The sequence below is a fragment of the Cavia porcellus genome, unplaced genomic scaffold (genome assembly GCF_034190915.1).
Source record: "Cavia porcellus strain 051 isolate PalLab524CR breed Dunkin Hartley unplaced genomic scaffold, mCavPor4.1 scaffold_20, whole genome shotgun sequence".
In the NCBI taxonomy this organism is placed as follows: Eukaryota; Metazoa; Chordata; class Mammalia; order Rodentia; family Caviidae; genus Cavia; species Cavia porcellus.
In genome coordinates, this window is record NW_026947503.1 from 38,285,396 (window position 1) to 38,303,468 (window position 18,073).

Below are 18,073 nucleotides of genomic sequence, written 5' to 3' on the forward strand. Positions count from 1 at the left end.
TGGCTATGGCTATTTGGAGTTCTATATGCTTCACTGATCCTGATATCAGTTCCCAATCTCGTGTTTGGGAAATTTTTAGCTATTACTTTTCTACAAATCCTCTTGACATCCTTTATGTTGTCCCCTTCTTTTCCATTTATCCCTATCAATCGTATGTTGTTTTTCTTTGCATTGTCTTGCAGCTGTTGAATTGTTATTTCCTGATTTCTTGTTATTTTTAAAAAATCTTTCCTTTCCTGTTCACTGGCTGCAATCTTGTCTTCAAGGTCTGAAATTGTATCTTCATTTTCATTGAGGTGGTTTTTACAGCTTTCCATGGAATTTTTGATTTTCTGTATATCTCTTTGCACCTGCTTTATGTATTCTGTTTGTTTCTTATATTGTTCATACAAGGATTCTACTTTTTTGTTTAGTTCCTCCAATTTTTAAACTATGTCTTCTTTAGATATGTTCAGCATCTCTTTCATTTCTTTTATCATTTCTTCTTTTACCTTGGAGATTATTTATAGTTTGAATTCCTTTAAAGCTTCTCAGAATTGTTTCTTTCTTTCAGTTGCTATTATGTCTGATATTTCAGGTGTATGGCATATATTTTCTTCCATGTATATAGCTTCTAAAGTTTTTTGGGATGGGCTGGAGGTTTGAGATTGTAATTTGGTCTTTCATTCTGTCATTTTCCTATATTTCTGGTTTTCAAGTGTTATTACAAGGCTTCCCCAGGACCTGTTGGAAATCCTTTTCTATTCCCTCAGCTCGTGGGTCTCTGGCTGCCCAGTTTCAGGGATTCAGAGAGGTTCACTCGGGATGGGGCAGGCCGGTTCAAGAGCAGCAGAGCTGGTCCAGTGCAACAGGAAGCTGTGGAATTCCCTGTCTGGGGCTGAGCAAGGATCCCCAAACTTGCTGGGCTTGGGGGAATGGTGTGGGGACACTCATTCCAGGCCACCCAGCCTCTTGAATGGATGGTGCTGGCAAGCCCATAACTCTAGTGTGAGTTTCCATTTTCTGATATCTTCTTTATTCTCTTTTTTCAGAGTACTATAATTTTACATATATAATTTTTAAAAAAATTTCATTTGTTATATTAATTCTTATTTTTTGATATTGTTATGGTTGACACAGTGTGTCAATGGAGAAGTTTAGAAGTTTAATAGACTTAGCAGGGAGCCAGTTTTCTTGCTTTGTAAATATCCTCATCCTGTGCAATTGGAAGGCAAGGAGATTTTGTGAGTGTTACACCCTGCCCTGGAAAAGAGTTGCTGCTCTATTAACTGGTGATTTCTTACTTTTTTTTTTGTAGTTCTGTATTACTTGTACCCTTCCACCACTTTGTTTTGTTTTGTTTTTTTCTGTTTTTCCTTTTAAATAAAATTTTAAAAATCCTAAAAAAAAGGAGGATAAAAGCCAACTCTTCCCCTTTTGCTCTGTCTGCGTTTGCTGGCTGCTGCCTTGAAGTGTGGCCTCTGTCCTATGCTATTCTGCCTTGGAGCCAGTTAACAATGAACTGAAACCTCTGTAAACCATGAGCTAAATGAACCTTTCTTTCATTTTGGAGGTCATGTATTTTGTCCCAACAATGAGAGTAAAGTAACCAAGTCAGATACTATTGTGAAGGATGTGGTTTTCCTAATTTCTCTCTGAGTTGTTATTTTTGTACAAGTATTCTATTGATTTTTGAATGTTGAGTTTGTATCTAGCTATGTTATCAAATTTGGTCATAAATTCTAGGAGTCTTTTGGTGGAATTTTGGGGTCTTTTTGTATAGTATCATATCATCTGCAAGTAATGATAATTTAACTTCAACCTTTCCTATCCTTATTTCTTTATTTATCTCTCTCGTCTAATTGCTTTAACATTTCTAGTACTATATTGAATAGGAGTGGTGATAGTGGACATTCTTGTTTTGTTTTTGATTTTAGAGTTAAAGCTTTCAGATTTTGTTCATTTAGTATGATGTTGGCTATTGGTTTGTCATAAATATCTTTTATCAGATTGAGGCAAATCCCATATATTCCAATTTTCTGTAGGGATTTTTTTTATTAGGAATGAGTGTTGGACTTTGTCAAAAGCTTTTTCTACATCTGTTGAGATGATCATGTGACTTTTGTCTTTGGCTCTGTTGCTATGATGTATTACTTTTATTGATTTGCATATGGTGAACCATTCCTAAAATGAATCCCATTTGGTCATGATGCAAAATCTTTTGATGATTTGCCGCATTCTATTTGCTGATGTGTTACTGAGGAGTTTTTGCATTTATCTTCATTAGGGATATTGGCCTAAGTTCTCTTTTCTGTTTGAGTCTTTCCCTGTTTTTGGTATCAGTGTAATTTAATACTTGCCTTCAGGAATGAGTTCGAGAGCATTGCTTTCCTTTTTATTTCATTAAAGAATTTGAGGAAAATTGGCATTAAATCTTCTCTAAATTTCTTGTAGAATTCAGCTGTGAATCCATTAGTACCTGGGCATTCCTTTGTTGGTAAGCTTTTTATTACATTTTCAATTCCATTAGCTGTTATTGATTATTCAGAATTTTTATATCTTCTTGATTCAGCTTTGATATATCATATATTTCTAGGAATCTATTTCTTCTGTTATCAAATCTATGATAATAAAGTTTTTTGAAGTAGGTATTGATGATCTTCTGTAGTGATTTCATGTTTTTGATTCCTTATTGCATGGAGGAGTTTTTTCTTTCCTTTTATTTGATAAGCTTGGCTAGGGGTTTGTAAATTTTATTTACTCTTTCAAAGAACCAACTCTTCATCAATTTGTTGTATTGTTTTCTTAGTCTCAATTGTGTTCACTTCTATTCTGATAGTTATTATTTCCTCTCTTGTATGGACTTTGTTACTTTTGCTTTGACAGGTCACCAGAGCCACCTGTCTACTGTTTACAACTAAGCCAGAATCCTACTGTGTAACTAGGGGTTATTATAGGTCCAATTTGGTTTCTCCTGTTGGGGAAGCCTCACTGGCACTTTTGTCAGCCCATCTGGTGTTCTCTGTATGGAAGAAGACTCACCTGTGTTCTCCCTGGCTCGTCCATGTCCTCTAGGTGAGAGGAGTGTTTGTTGAAGCTCCTGTTGACCCGTTGAGCTCCTCTGCTTGGGTGGGGACTCATACTTTCACTAGCCTTCTGAGGTCCTCTGGGTGGGAGAGAGATGATGCCAAGGCTCCCCCCAGTCCACTGAGGTATTGCGGTTGGAGGAAGGGGTCATTGAGTCTCCCCTTGCTTGCTGAGATTGTATGTGGGAGGTGTGACCAAGGTCCCCCTTAGCTGCTGATGTAACCCAAATGTGGGGAGGTATCTATGCTGTTATGTTTAAATAAGTATAATTCTTTTGAAAAGAAGACTGGTTTCTACAGGGCCCTGGCAGAGACAAATACTTAACTGTAGGAAGTCAACTGGTGTGTGACATTAACTATACATTTGTAACTTGACACTCTATGCACTATATGACCCACATATCTGGGTATACTCAGGACCATCTATAATTTCACTGAAGTGAAATATACATTTATAGAATTTATAAAGGACTCTAAGCATGAGTCTTTCTAAGAAGGAATAGGCAGAAGATATACATTTAGTATTGAGAAATTTCTCAATATATAATTGAAGTACATGAGCACCTGGCTTATTTCATATAAGATACTTTTATGGCATAGCCAATAACCCCAAACTTAAGTGACTGTGACTAGAAATTGTGATATGTGAATTTGATTGGATTAAGAAATGCCTAAAAAGTTAGTAAAGCACACTTTTGAGTATTGTCTTGGTGGATCATGGAAGCAAGACCATGGGTACTGTGTTAGTCACTTTCTCATTGCTGAGGCACAATATTTGCTATCCAAAATGTAAAGAAAGAGAGGTTTATTTTTATTTTCACAGTTTCAGATCATGATTGGCAGGTTCAAACACAGAAACTGACACTGTAGAAGAAACTGCTGTAATGAAAGTTGCTCATGTCATGGTGGCCAGGTAGTAGTGAGTAAATGGAGGACCCGGAAAGGAGATGTACCCCTCCTGTGGCTCACCTCTTATGACCAGGCTCCACTTCTTATTATCACATTCAGTCATGTATTTGTTTCTGTTGAGTAAAAAGTCCCCATGATCTTATCATTTTCTAAAAGCCCACCTTCTGAAGTATCTGAGACTGTTGGTGAACATATTTAGTTTCTGATGACTTTGTGCTCTTCATTTATTCTATTTCCAGGCCACCATGAATGAAGCAGCTATACTCTGCAACACCCTTCATCCATGATGTTCCTAACTTGGAAGAAGTTGACCATGGACTGAAATTCCCCAAAACTGTGAAACAAATGAACCTCTTCTGCTTGTGAGTGTCAGGTAGTTTGTCCAGCAATGGGAAAGCTGATTAATATAGGAAATAAGTACTGGAGAAATGGGGCTATTACTCTGACTGTTCCTGACCATGTGGCTTACAAATTTTTGAACTGACTTGAAGAAAAAGTTTGAAATGATTTGAAGATGCAGGATAGCCAAGCCCTAGAATGTTGTAAGCAGACTTTGATAGGAGATTCTTGCCCATGCTCAGAAGACCAGAATGCTAATAGGACCTGGGACAGAAAAGGCCAGACTCAGAAAAAGAACATTTGGAAAATGAACTAGAGTATAAGTATGTTATGCTCTGGCAAAATCCAAGAAAAACTAAAACAAAAAGTTCTACAGCTTGTTCATTGCTAAAGCTCTACAGAAGGCTGAATTTAAAGGCCATAGACTAATTGATCTGATTCAGGACATTTCACTTTAGACCAATTTTAAAGGTACCACTACTAGCTGCATGGGTACTCTTAGCTGCTTTTAGGGAGAACTTCAATGAGATTCAGGAACAAAGAGTGTAGCAGAGTAATTCAGAAATCCTTAAATTTGGCCTCAAAGAAACCATGTGTAAAGTTGGGTTCAAAGGAGGTGTGATTTTTGAAGAAATAATATACATTTTTTTAAAGAAAACAAATTCTTTTTACATGAAAAACAAGATGCCTTAAGGGTATCTAAGAGATCATAAAAAATTTCATCCATTACAGGATTAAGATTATAGAAATGTAATACTTTCCTTTGGAAGAGAATCCTTAGGATCCCTGCTAGAAAAAGACCACCAAAGGAATTGGCTCTGTGGGTTGATTTCACTGAGTTCATCCATCTAAGCACTTAAAAGCCATTACTCCATGTTCCAAGGGGAGCTGGCTTCTGCTTCAACTGACAGTAGACCTTGGCATCACCCACATGATTCTCGTTTTACTGGCAGGAAGAATGCAAGAGTTCCAGAATCAAGGAGGCTTCCACCCAAATTTTATAGGATGACCTGACTGATACCATGAATCAATCATTTATCTTATGATTTTCATATTTTATGGATAAGTTGGATGACTTCTTCTGGTCTTGGGTGGATTTACTGATTTCTGCTAGATTTGTTCATGTAACTACTGACACCGTAAGAGTCAGCTCATCATTTAGGATTGTCTCATTAATATGTGTGGCTGTTGACTGGCTACAAGCTAGAACAATGGAGGGGCTTGGACTAAGTGTTTCTCATTATTCCGAAAGTTAACCTTGGCTTTTCCACATGTATCACTGAGTTCTAAAAAAAACACAACAGTAGACATATGAAAGATTTTTGCAGACTATGGTCATAGCTCTAAGTTATTTTATCAAATTCTTTTTGGTATAGTTGGCAATAATGTTTATTTTAGTTTCAGAGGTACTTTTTCAACAATAATACCTCTTTTCCTCATGTGTCTATGAGAAGTTCTCTATTAAGAAGTGACTATGGGAAAATATAGATTTGTTTTACAAATACTTGTTCAAAATACAGTGCCACGACCCAAATAAGTGAATAGCTGAGAAAAATAACTTCACTCTAAAGAGCACTGAAAATTATCCCAAGTGGGATAATTTTGAGGATTGCAACTTTTTATTTCTTCAAAAGAAATATGGCTACATTTAATTAGGGATTGGTTAGTCATGGATTTAGTAAAAAAAAAATTCTAGAATGTTGGTCATAACAAAGTCTGGGTAAATATTTGTGGCAGATTCTCAGAGAATGGGGGGTATATGTGGTATATTTATATCTCACTTAAAATTTCACTAAAAAGCAGAAGTAGTTCCTTCAAGTCAGGTGGAGAAGGACTGTCCTGTTTGTCTGTTGGCTCCCTTCCCCAGAGACCCTGGTTATCGTTTAGTGGCCTTGTGACTATGGTGTACTCATAATGACAGGGTCGGTGTTCTTCGGAAACAAAACATGCTTCACTTTTTTTCATTAAGTCTGCTTTGGCTACTATACAGCGGAATGTTAATCCTTTTATCAGAAAATACTGGCAATGCACCTTTTTATGGCACCGTTCCCAGGATGAAGAGTCAATCACTTGGTGACAGTAGGTTTGATTGAACCTCATTTGTTGGAGAAAAGGTGACAGTTTATTTTCACTGGAGTAGATGCAGCTTAGATTTGTATTTGTTTTCTATGACCTCAGTGGGTATCTCCCATTTCATCTGTCATCAAATATCCCACCAAGTTAAAATTGACTCATGAACAACTGAGTTGCTGACTGAAGGCAAAGGAAACATGAAATGTAAGACTTAAGAATGAAAGCTTTGAACTAACTCTGCTTACATGATCAGTTAGCGAAATAAGAACTTTTTAGTTGTTCATATTTTCTTTATTGCCTCACTTTGCTATATGTGCATAATAGTCCTCTCCATTTCCTATCTCCTATTTATAACAACAACTGTGGTAATTAATTATAAATGAGGGATTAAACTCAGGGATTAAATTATAACATGAGAGAAAATTTAGTCTGTGATTAAAAATGAAAGGTAAAATGTTATATAGGGCTTTGTGTCTATTTAAAGCAAGATATCACAAGTATTTGTTTTGTGAGGTAAAGTTCATTCTGTCTCATTAGATGACAATCTTTTATTTAACATCTAAAATGAGCAAAATGCTGCTGAGGTTTTAAGTCAACAAAGGAGCAGTCTGTGCTAGACTGTCTATTGTAAAACTGGTATGCATTCTATATTTTGCTAAGATGTCTTCTGCAACACAAAAGAGAAGCAAAAAATAAGTCTTTTCAATTGTTCTCTTTCATATTTAGTTTTAATTTAGTATTTTCCACTTGCTTAAAATGAGAAGACAAAAGAAAAGAAGTCTATATTTTGGGAAGACAACTGCAGCCAGATGTATGAATAAATGTGAGATCCATAGGAACTTTATGGTAAGCGCTTAAGAGTCATTCTTTACTGCTGTAGTCTTAGAGTGTTAGTGGGCGCTTCATAGAGATTGTTACATATTAGAAGACTTTCTGGCAAGTTATCATAAGTTCTTGGCCCTGGAGGTTCAGGTTTAGATACTTAGCATTAGCTTCTGTGAAAATTTCACTCTAAGATTCTTTAAAGTTAAGCCTCTAATTCTTCTTTAAAACCTTTCATACTTAGAGTAATGTGTACTTTTTGACCCTTAAGAACTAGAAAGATTTCTAGTGATTCATTAAACTGGTAATTCCAAATACAGAGGAATACAGGATGCTGTTTGTATAATTATTCATGTGAGGGAGAAAATGATTAATGGCAAATACTCTAAATTTAGCAGGATTTTTCATGAAATGAATTGTTATTTAATCATAATACAATCCATGAACACTGATAAAGTTTGTGTGAGATGTCATTCATTCACAATATAACGGTATGTGGATTCAATGATGCTTGCAGTTAACCCTTGTCTATCTTAGTTGTCATTATAGTAATCCTTCCCACATAGAAATAAGAACATTTTAAGTTTAAAAATTGGTGTTGTGGCTCAATATCATTACTTTTTAAATAAAAAGTTTGAGATTTAGCAACATAATTCCCTTTGACTACCCAGCTAAAATTAAAACAGGCACATTGTTATTCCTAATAACAAGACTTTTCCAGTAAATAGCACACCTAGACCAGAATGTTGTCAGTTTACAACTCTTTACTATTTTTTTATCTTATCTCAAAATTTATTTAGGGCTAAGAAGAGCGCTTTAGAAATGTAGACACTCTATGAAATCAAGTGAAAGCATTAAACATGTTCCTATGATGTTCTTTTCAATGTGTAACAGAACTGAGCCAATGCAAGAATTTGGAGACGTCTGTTGAGTTTCAAAGACATCTTTTAGAGTAATGATATCTCTTTGAAAGTAGTATTTTGTGGCATAAATGCATTCCAATATAGGGGACTCATTTAAGTAGTCAGAAATGCCAGATTGAAGGCATTTAATGTCAGATACACAAGCTATGGGTTAAGAAAAAAATATAATGAGGAAAATTTGAGTTCTCAGATTTTGAGAACAGATATGAGTCAATATTAATTATTAAGTCTAGCAGATTATATACAGCAATAAAGATATTTCCTTATGTTACTACCATTATTGCATTAATGTTGTTCTAGTATATGTCCCATTTCAGAAGTGTCCCATTCTAGAAGAAGGATGAGAAGACTTCACAGTGAATAAAACAAAGCTCATGCTTTCATGAATTTCTAGTTGTTGTAATAGATACATGGGAAACATCATTGCCCCATCTTCAAGAACCTTGTGCTTTTGGCAATAGGCAAGAATTATATGGATGACTGGAACAAAATACAAGATCAGACAGAATCAGTTACAAAACTGAGGGTTAAGAAATTCATGCAATAGTTTGTAATAAAATTGTGTACAAAGTACATGAGATAATTCTAAAACTGCTGGAGGTAGAAATGTCTTAGTTTTCACAGCAACACTTATATTACAGCAACCTGTTTGCAAATGGAAATTGAAGTATCTTGACTATAAGTGAAGTATCTTGTCAGTACATTTTATATAAATTTGAAGGCTAATTAATGATTTTTCTGGGTGGATAGGTGGCAGTTGAGCTCTGCCTCATTCTAAATTGCTAAGGGGATCACGGTCTGTCAGGTATGCTGGTGCTTCCAGAGGAATTGCAAATGCTGAGGATGCTGTCTGAATTTCACAGGTGAATGTGGGAGAGACTTTAGAGGTTAATGAGGAAAGCAAAGCCCTAGATGGTATTGTCTGCTTACTTACACAAGATCTAGATCCAGGAGGTCAGAAAATTTATGAAAACAACTCCCCTATGTAAGAGATATTAAATCTGAGTGCATGTATTTTGCTAACTGGTTTTTCATCAGCTTGTTCATTTTTCTAGTGACTCAAAAACTATTAGACACTCTAGTTACTACTGTGAATGCCAGTGTGTTAGGCTCAGTGCTTGCTACACTGTCTGTTGGGATAAACCAAAAGGAACCAGACACATTACCCTGTGTATCCATGGGTATGTGCAGCAGATGTGCGAGCAGGGTGCTGTGGGAGATCCCTGGAGAGCACTGCCATCCTGTGCTGTGTGGGTGGGCAGGAGGTACAGGAGTGAGCATTGCCAGCATGGATCGAGCCCCCAGGTGTTCACACTCCTGCTTATGATTGGGGCCAAGGGAAGGCCTTTGGGATTTCCTCTTGGTAAGTAATTAATATATGTTTCAAGTTAAATGCCAGGGGCATGAAAAGACCTTGCAGGTGCTAAGTGTTATTATAACATTAAAATAATGAGAGCCTTGCTCATCTTGTTCTACCTACTTCAGTGGTTAGTCTCAGTGCTGCCTGCAGATTAGAGTCACCTGGGAACTCTGAAAACATGCCAGAGTCTAGGTCCCATATCTTGAGATTTTATTTTATTGATTTGAGGTGAATCTTGAACAGAAGGAAGTTAAAAAACATTCTCCTAAGGTGATTCTAATATACAGTGAATGTTGAGCTCCAGTATAAGCAGCTCAGAGCACTCTTTTCTCTTTATCTATATCCTAATAGTTTTCTGAGGCTTGGCTTAATTCCCATCTCTTCTCTGAAGTCTTCCACACAAGCTCCAGTTCATTCATTTGCAAGTTGGCTCAGTAATGATTTTCTTTGATTCATTCACTCCATCTTTTGCATCCTTACCTCCCTGTGTGATTCTTTCAAACATCCAAGGTATAATTCTTATAATAAGTTTCCTATTTGTGATGTTCATTATGGCTTCACTTCCATGACTGAACCTTGATTAATATAATTATGTATCACTTTCCTTACAATCCTTCTCACTGTGACAAATAGTTCCTTGCAATGAAGTGTCCATTGATATGGCCATCATTTTCTGTGAATCTTTTACAGACATCTGTCAATAATTATTGGTGTCTAGATCTGAAGACTGTCTTTCACTAAGTGTCAGAGAATAGTGCGTAGAGGTATTGTTTTAAAACAGTAAGAAAGAAACATCTCTTCATTTCTACAGGGCTTGGCTTGAGACATTCAGGCTTGAGAAATTACTGGCAGTGAACTTAGCTGTCGATGTAGGCAAGGCAGCCAAATTACAGGCAAGTGAATACGTTACCAAAAATTCTGCAGAGAAAATTATTTCAAAGGAATGACTACAAATACTGAAGTCAGAGACTAGGAGTATGAAAGAGGAAACTGAAAAGATAATTTGAGGTCTTTCAAAGCGAGATAAATACTCTGAAGAACAAATTCCACATTTTCAATTCTAGACATGTCACCTATAGCCTACTCACACCTAGATGTGATGTAGAATGTTTAAGTACTAAACAAATGATATGAAGTTCTGGGGAGGGTCTAGATCCCATCACAACTGGTGGCAGTGCTAATTGAAAACCACTTTGTATTTGTGACCTGCAAAGCGTGGATCTATTCAATATCTACCAACATGTATGTTAGATACAAAAACAGTATCATGATTAGTGTCTTTAATTTTCTTGAGTTGCTTTAATAAAATGCTATAGACTGGCTGGCTTATAAACCTTAGGAATTTTATTACAGTTATGGAGACTGTGAAATCCAAGATCAAGCTGTCACTAGATTCAGTATTTGCTGGGGGTTTATTCTGCATCCCAAAGATTGTATCTTGATTTATCTTCAAAAAGTAGAAGTGGTGAACAAGCTCCCTCGGGCTTCTTTGATAAAGTCATTAATCTCATTTGTTATGGCAGAGCACATAACAGCTCTTTATCTTCCTGAGATGCTACCTATTTTGCTATTGATTTCCAGTTTCATTGCCCTGTGATCTGCTAATATGCATGGTAATATTTCATTTCTTTGTCATTTACTTAAACATGCTTTATTAGCCAGCATAAGGTTTATTTTGAGGAAAGTACCACATACTGCCAAAAAGAATGTATATTCTGTTGTTAGACCTAACAGTGTATATTTCTATTAAGTAATTTTGTTCAAAGCTTTGGTTCAACTCTTAATTACTTTTCTCTTGTTCCTGAGACAAAATACCCAACACCCAAAATTAAGGATGGAAAGATTGATTTAGCTTACAGTTTGTAGAGGTTTCAGTCCATAGTCAGCTGATTCCATGATAGAGTGGCATGATGAGGGGCAACAGTTCAAGGCAGCAGAAGACAGAAAAGCAACAAGAACAAAAATGGGGGAGAGTAAGCCTCTTTTCCTTCCTTATATTGTAAGCAGGCTACTCCTCACCAAGGATGGGTATACCACTCACATCATCTCTGTGCCCTCCTCTTGCACAGACTCAGGATGTTTACAAAGTGAGTACCCTGGAATCCTGCTGAGTCACTTAGTTAAACTTCTAAATTTTTCAAGTTGACAAAATAAATCAATGATTATAATATCCTAGCATGTGAACAGTTTTCCAGGGCATGTCTTCTGCTGAGTTGCTTACTTAAGCTTCTGGACTTCTCAAGTTGACACAATATATCAGCCGTTATAACTCTCATATTTCTTCATGGATTTTTTTGTTTAGTTGATCTGTCTATTTGTGATTGTAAGGTATTGAGTCCCCACACTATAACTGTATTGATGTTTTTCTGATTGTTTATGTCCATCATGTTTTATGAAGTTGGGTGCACTGTAGTTTGGGGCATGTATCTCTTTCTGTAGAATAGTTCCATGAACCAGTATGTAGTGTACTTCTTTGCCTCATTGGATCAGTTTTGGCTTAAAGTTCAGTATTTCTGAAAAGAGAATATCTACTCAAGCTTGTTTCTGAGTTCCCATTGCATAGAATATTGTTTTCCATGCTTGATTTTTAGTCTGTGAATTACTTTTGGGTTAAATGTGTTTCTTGAATGTACCATTCCATTAAATTTTGTTTCTTGATTCATTCTGTTAATCTAGAAAATCAAGGCCTTTCACTGTGACAATTATAATTGATAGGCATTAATTTATTTATGTCATTGTTTTATTTACCTTTTGCCACTTTGCTTTCTTTCTCTTCTACTTAGTTGCCAACTCTACCTCTTGCATTCATTTTACTGGACATTTTGGCATTATTAGCTTCATTGTATTTTTCTAAAATATCCTTGAGAAGGTTTCAGAGTGTTGGTTTGGTAGTCATGAATTTTGTTAGATGCTCCTTATCATTGAAATATTTATTAATCAAATTTGATAGATAATTTTTCAGGATATATCAAGTCTGAATTTGAACTTGTTTTCTTTTAAGGCTTAAAACCCTTCATTATGAGCTCTACTTGCCTGTAAGGTTTGTGTTGAGAGGTCTGTTACTGTTCTGATGTGTTTGCCCTGGTAAATGGTTCATCATTTTTTTCTAAAAGCTTTTAAGATTCTGTTTTGTGTTAGACTACTGTTATTTTAATTATGGTGTTATGTGTGAGTGTTTATTTTTCTGGTTATAGGTATTCAGCATTCTACATGTCTCACTTACCTGTATGTTATATTACTTTACCATGTCTGAAAAGTTTTTTCCTATTACTTCTGTAAATAGGTTTTTATGCCTTTTTTGGTATATTCTGATTTTTTATTAATTCTCATTACTCTCTTGAGTGATCTAGCAGTTCTTAGATACACTTTTTTGTTCTCTTGTAGTTTTTAAAGTATCTTTCATTAATCAATCACAAACCACAGCCATATATTCTAAATCTGTCATGCTGGTCTCATGTTGGTCACATCTGCTGCCCAGATTTTCAATCATTTTTTAAAATATCCTGGATTTCTGTTCAGAACTTTCTAATGGACTATCATGTTTTTTATGCTGGGCATTCGTGTATTGTCTCCCTCCTTTAGTGCCACTGCATTTTTTAAGGCTTGCAATCACTTGTTTCATTAGGATTATTATCTATTTACTTATATATCTTCTTTGGATTCACCATGCATCTAATTGAACTATTTTGTTACCTCCACTGATGCCTTTTCAGATAGTTCTGCTGTGTAGCTTATGATTTTGTCCTTCAAATTGTGCCCTTGATTGGTTTTGGAAGAGTTGGGAGTTTGAACAGGCATTTCGTTGCCTTGTTTTCTCATGTTTCTATTTTGTTGTTTGTTTTCTGCACTGGAGTTTGCAGCTTCTTTGGCCCAGTGTGCAGTTCTTCAGGAATGGGCCACAGTATTGTTTGTGACCACCAGGAATCCAGATATTGGCATACAGAGGAAAACAATGACACCAACAACTCTGTCGCCTTAGTTATAGTAGTAAAATTAACTACAACCATAGTGTTAAATATAAACTAGATATTTATAAACTCTATGAACCATTCAGGTACCACCTTTAACAAGATCAAAGAGGTCTGTGATTTTAAAGTAGACACTTTGGCGGCCCAGATATTGACCCATAGTGAATTAGACCATTAGTTTCTGCTGTGTGTAGTCAGTAGTGTACAAGCTTAAGCAGATCACTGCATAAATGCTATCTCCTTTAGATCCACCCCATCTGAAGTTACACCCAACCAGACCTGGTCCACCAGTACAGAATAGTGGCTCTGTCATCTTGCTGGTCTGTGGTTGAGCTCAGAGGATCTCTACCTAGCTCTCACCTTCTTGAAGCCTGTTTCCCAAGGATGTCTCTCACAGAGTCTCTAAGGTAGCTTTTGTTTCAGCTAGAATTTGATAATTTGGCCTCCCTCTTTCTTTCCTGTACAGGTGCATGAATTACTCAGTGGTGGTGGTAGCTGGGTGGGCAGGGCCTCTCTTGTCTTCTCCTACACAGGGTTTGCAAGGTAGCCAGTCGTAGCAACAGTGGCATGGGTTACAAAGATACCATCTCTTAATCCCATCACTTTGTGGGGAGGGTCCATCGATGAAATTTTTTTTTTTTTGGTGGAAGTAGGATACAAACATTCAGATCATAACAAGAGATTTTTAGGTTGATTAGTGAAATATACTGTACATTGTTAACAAAGGTACTTCTATGCTTTTCTTTTTCCATTTGTTTCCTGAAAAAGTCCTTTGTGAAGATTTCTAAAGTTCCTCAGGCTAGACAGAAGAGGATATTTATTTTTCTAACCTCAGAAAAAATGGATAGATTGAGACCTAATTTCTCCCTGAAGTTCTGACCAACAGCGTCACATCTTACATCTGTGAGCTGGCTGGTGGCGGGGGCAGGGGCAGGCACAGAAAAGGATAGATGTTAAGGTTCAGCAAAGCACACCTGAGGGTTTCTGCGCCTTCTCATCTTTGTGTGAACCTCTCAGCTTTTCTGTCTCTCTTTCAGAAGTTCTCTACGTTCGTTGTGGAGTGGTGAGAATTCTCTCCCTTGCTTCTTCCAGCAAAAGGAATTTTTAATTCAAGAACTAGAAGTTGAGTCTGAGGTTCCAAACTACATGTTGCATCTTTCCTTTAATTCAGTTGCTACCTATCCTGCCCCTCAACACAGTTATATCCAAACCTGAAAAATATCCTCAAAAGTCGAATGAGCCAGTTCTCCTAGTAGAGGACTGAGCTGGGTAAGCCTGGCAGCTATATCTGGGGAGATTCAGTATTCCGGGATCACCTTTCACGGGGGGGCATGGGACGTTTCACTGTGTGACTTGTGAATAAAGAGAGAAAAATTATGTGACTCTCTAAAGCTGTCAGTTGAAACTGTGCTTTAACTGGGAGGTTGAAATTTCCAGGCCTCCTTCACCTGCTAATGAGTTTGATTTACATGTGGTTTTGCTGATGCCTGGGATTGCTGCCTTTAGTACAAGAGCTCTGGCCCATATACTAGCGTGTCCTTTTCTTCAGTCATTTTGATTTAAACTCAAAATGGAAGAACTGTGGCTTTTATTCAGGCATTCGGGTGCCACTAAAAGCAGGAACACTTATCTAGTCTACCAGCCGCCCAGATTATCCCATCACAAATGGTGAAATGAAAACTGTAAAGTAACTATGTTGGTCATTGGTACCTTCCCACTGGGACTGAGGAGCAAAGTCTTCAGAAAGGATAGAGCTTACAGAGCCAAAATTAGGAAGAGGCACACAGGAGCAAGTGGAGCTGGGACAAAACAAAAACAAAAACAAACAAACAACCCAAAACACAATCTATAAACCAAGAACCAAAAAAGGCAGCACAGTCCATTTGAGATTCTGGTTAACTCAATAGAAGACCATGATCACAATGAAAATTGGTGTTTCTGGGAATGCAAGGGCCAGAAGTAGAATATTTTACAAGGAGAAAGTAATATGAATTAAATCTGATGATATTCTCAAACGGTTGTCTTGATATCTTTCTCAAAGGTCAAAGCTTCCCCTGAGGGCCTCAGTTTTCTCTTACCCCATATGTATATGTCTGTTAATTTTTAATGGACCAGTTATCAAAATCTTCCACACATTTTTTTTCCCTCATGGAATTTTTTAGTGTACTATTTCTTACTCTGTTTATTTTTTCTTTTGAATATAAGTATACTAAGACTGCTTTGGCTTTGCTTTACATGGTCCTGATTTTTTTTCCCACATTTACTCTCCCAATTCCACCAGTGGATGTTTACCCTGAGTCTGTCCTGAGTGCTAAGTGCACCAATTAGCTGAAATCTGAGTTAAGTAACTCACTACATGTGTTCAGGGCAGGTAATGAGTTGCTATTCCTCCTCGTATTTGCATTTTAATAGAAAATTTACTTTGCTATAAAATTTTTTCCTCATAAAAGAAGAATTTGCCTTTCTGGATACCTATTAAATAATCTCCCTGGGGGTGGGTTATCGAATCCCACTCACTAGCCTAAGGACAAAACGGAAGCCAAGAATGGGCAGCAGAGTCCACTTAAAGCACTTTCCCTTGGCTGTTGGAATCAAGGTGGCTGGCAACTCTCAAATCTGTTTGGAGACAGTGCTGTGAAAGCTGAGATTGGTTTGCAGGGTTGGAAACGGCTTTTGGATTGCTTTTTCAGATACAGGGTAGAAAGACTGGCTGCTGTAAGCTCTGGCTTCAGTGGAGACAGATGAAGCCGCTCTTTCTCTCATCTATTCTGAACCCCTGTGGCCTAACAGTAAGTCTTTGGCTTCGAAAGGGATTCAGTATCTTTTATTACAGTTTTGATGTCGACCCCAATGCCACATGGGAAGGAACCTTGTGTTCAAGGGGCAGCCACAAGCAGAGAATAGCAGTCTGTAAGTTTTTCATTTCGTTTTTGTCCCTGAGATAATTTTGAAGGAGATGTTGTTTGTATTTCTAACTTACCCTTCCACCCTTCGCTCTCTTTTCCTTTTGGTAGTGCTCCATATATTATTTTCATGGCCTTGTGGTCTTAGGTTGCCTTTCTTTCAAGAAGAAAGTAAACTGACAATCAAACCTGCAGGAAGTATTCAGAACTGAATGTGTTGTTTCGTTAAGGGCTTTTTAGGTTTCAAAAGAGGTTACAGGAAGAGGCCAATACTTAAGCCATATTTGTCTTCCATAAAAGAAAATTCTTGGACACAGAATATAAGTATCAGTTCTTAGAAGCCAGAATAACTGAAATCCCTATTAAAATTCAACCCCTCTTAATTAAAGCATTAGTTCATTTGTGTTACTGCCAACACAATGACTTCCTTGGATTGTCTCTTTTTTGGGCTATAGTGGAATGTTGAAATGGCTTGGCTAGCTCTGACCTCTCAAAATACTTTACAATCTTTAATCCTTTTTTAGACATACTTGATGCTTAACAGATACACTCACCACGCACTCTATGAAGTATTGAGGCTTTTGGGAAGTCAATATTAGTATGAGCACGTGTGGAAATATCACAAGGTAGAACAGTTTTAGCTGTGACATAGAACCTTGTTGAGACATATGGACTCTACTTGAAATACATATTCTGTTCAATACCATAAGCAAAAATGCTTTTTAATCTACTTCTTCCTGGCACAGAGAAGTTAGTGAGAGAATGTTTTCTGTCAGTAAAAGATGGTTGATGTTTTGAGCAGAAATGCAAAACCTCAGGGAAATTTGTGACACGGGAGATAAACACATGAATATCGAGAATGACAGTTTTACTCTTAATTGGCATTGTAAAAGGTTTCATTCATACACTTACAAATATTTTGATTTTAAGGTGATTATGTGCTCTATGCAGTAAAATTGCAATAATGCCTGTGTTACTTTGTGTCATTAAAAAATGAACTTAGTTATTTAATAACGGAAGTTCATTCTCTTAACTATTTTTTAAATGTACCTTTAGAGAATTTCCTCATCATACTCCATATTTACTCTTTGTTTAAAGTAAAAGTTTATTGAAGTGTATCATACAAAGTGAAAAGGACATAAATCACAACATGTACTTATCTCCAGCATCCTGAGTAACTAGCAGAATATCATGAACACAAAAGTTTCCTGCACGGGGCTCTAGTCACAGACTAAGGAAGACAGTGATCTGACATCATGGGTTGATTTTTCCTGTGTTCAAATGCTATGTTTCACTATATATATATATATGCATTTATATTTGAGCTCGTACAAAACATCATTTATCTTTTTATCTTTTATCTTTTACTTGGTGTTACAAGATTCATCTACATAGTTCTATTTCGTTTTAGTTCTATCCTTTTATAGCTGTATAGATTACTGAATACACATATATTATATTGTATGTATTTACAATATTGGGCAATTATTAAGAGTTCTACTGAGAACCTTATTGTATAGGCCTTTTTGTAAACCTGTTGTTCACATTTCTGTTAAGTATATGCTTTAGAGTAAAATTCCATAAGGTTTCTTTAGCTTTAGTAAGTATAGTTTTGTCAGGTAGTTGTTGATAAGTAACACTTCCCTTAGTGGGTTTTGAGAGTTGCAGGTATTTTTGATCCTCATTCTATGCTGTTATCTGTGCTTCATTG

General features: G+C 36.6%; 1 long non-coding RNA gene across 1 annotated transcript in view; it reads left to right on the forward strand.

The window, feature by feature from the left end:
• The first annotated feature begins 2,734 nt into the window (after window positions 1–2,734).
• The window catches only part of LOC106028590 (uncharacterized), a 50,559-nt gene continuing 35,220 nt past the window's right edge, over window positions 2,735–18,073 (forward strand). Inside the window, exons 1-3 of the long non-coding RNA XR_001202215.3 lie at window positions 2,735–3,054; window positions 4,214–4,336; window positions 7,113–7,232. This is a non-coding gene — a long non-coding RNA (uncharacterized LOC106028590). The remainder of the gene's footprint in view (window positions 3,055–4,213; window positions 4,337–7,112; window positions 7,233–18,073) is intronic.